Below are 2,239 nucleotides of genomic sequence, written 5' to 3' on the forward strand. Positions count from 1 at the left end.
ACCCTAAATCAGAACTGCAAACACAACTCGGTGCACGTCCAGTCTCAGGTGAAGTCCAGTGTCGAGGTACAGAACCTGGAACTGAGTCAGAACCCCGCCACAGACGACGGATGCTTCTGTTCTCAGGCTGTGCATCTAAACACTTGTTGACCCGTCTGAGCGCGAGGATCTGCTGCCTCTCGGTTAAACAGTCGTAATGAAGACGGACAGAGGAGGAAGCCTTCGGCGCCGCCCTCACTCGGACCTCCTGACACCGCTACAGCAGGAGGAGGACACGCACTCGGCAGCCCGACACACTCGTGGCTCCTCATCCTGTCAAGTTCAAGCACAGTTTGCCTCTTTGAAGCCGAGTGACAAATCACTGGCCCACGGCGACGGAGCCTGAATCCTAAAGCGAGGGCGCCGCTCCACAGAGGCGCCTGGACGACCGGCTGTCAGGCTACCTGCAGGCCGCCCTGCCTACAGATCGGGCCTTCATTCATGCCGGAGCAGATGTTTTCCTCGGCTCGCATCAAAACACGGAGCGCGTGAGCAGCTGTCAGAGCGCCGTGGTGAAGAGCTGACGGACGAACCACGGCCTCCCGTTAGCGCCGTTGTCCAGTCAGACTGAGCGAGCTGCTCCAGGTCTCTACTCAGATATCCATTAGTGGTAAATGCTATACTGTAGTTTTAACAAAATGTTCTGAACTCAAATTTTCACTTCTTTATTTTATTTTCATTTCCTGCAGCGTATATTTAGTCCTTTCCACTATTTTTGTCCTAAAGTAAAGACGGAGCCACATCTCCTCACCAGCAGTCTAAACATTCCTCAATAATGCATGTTTCATAGAAACAAGCTCCGGCGGACGTTTGTTTCCGTTTGCCACGTGCATGCATGGAAACATATTTTATTCATATGCTGCTGTTTCCTGGTTTGTGTTGGAGGCTGTTTTGCAGAATAATCTGTGAGATAATTTATGGCTGTTTTGACATTCAGGCGCTGCTGTGCGACAAAACCGAAGCCAGAAGCGGTGAAGCCTCGGCGCCGAGGTTCAGCGCGTGAAGCCGGTTCCTCCTGAACGCTGCAGTGCTGCTCGTTAACTGGAGCTGTCCCGTAAGGATGCGGACAGAAGCTCCGAGAGCTGCTGAGTGTGCTGCAGAGGAGCTGAGTGAGCGCTCTGCTGGGTTCTGGATCCAGGTTCAGCGTTTGGCGTCAAAACCAGCAGCAGAAGAACTTTCCCTGATTGCTGCTCCTCAGCTTCAGGCTGAGGAGCTTTGCTGAGGATCGTCACCACCACAGAGCTGCACTCTGACTGCATGTTGTCACCTCAGCTCACAATGATCTGAGCTAATCAATCATTCATCTCTCATGGAAACAAAACAGAACACTAAGGAGCCCTGCTCAGGGTGGATAGAGATCTGCAGGTCAGGCTGCAGATTAAATGACGTGGATGTGATTAATTCTGCAGCGGCCGACGTGCAGCTGTGGAATGCAGATGCGCTGCAGATCTGCATGCTGAGGGAGAATTTGTGCTGACGGCTTTACAACGCTCCAGCGCCTGCTACGGCACTGCAGATAAAGCTCCACGCCGCCTCCTTCCCCCCGTCAGCCACAACTTTGTCTCCAGCCAGGACGCCGCTCTGCCTCATTTCAGAATGCGGTATCTTTCCTGCCCGGATCCGTCACTAATTTCCTGTCCATCCTGCTCCCCGCTCGCCGCCGTTCCCTTCATTTCCCTCCAGCCTGAACACCGTGTCCTCTTTACCCGCCGGCCTCGTCTCCTCCCTGCTGCCAGCTCTACCTGCATCCTGAGCTATTTGTAACGTTTCCCTCTTCCTTCTCATCTTCCTCCCTCTCCTGCATCTTTCTGATTTTCTGCTCTATTTTCTGCCTCTTGTCTCCATCACTGGGATAAAAACATAAATGGAATAAAAAGCGTTCCGTCTTGAGCTCACTTCTGCTCATAACTCTGATCTCTGCCGTCTTTCCATCTCGTTGCTTTTCCTCGTCTCGGTTTCCCTTCGGCTGCAGCAGAACTGATCTCTGCTCAGCTCTGTTGTGTTCTTGCATTTTTTATTGACAGTGAGTGTATGAACTTATATCTCATCATCACAGTCTTCCTCCTTTACAGAGCAACGGACACGTGGAGCAGCAGGTCGGCCAGAACTCAGGATAACGGCTGAAGCACTGATGGAGTCTCATCCAGTCAGACTGCCAAAAAATAAAGGTTTTAAATGTAAGTTTAAAAAAGGATTTACT

The sequence above is a fragment of the Stegastes partitus genome, unplaced genomic scaffold (assembly GCF_000690725.1).
Source record: "Stegastes partitus isolate 25-593 unplaced genomic scaffold, Stegastes_partitus-1.0.2 Scaffold628, whole genome shotgun sequence".
Lineage (NCBI taxonomy): Eukaryota > Metazoa > Chordata > Actinopteri > Pomacentridae > Stegastes > Stegastes partitus.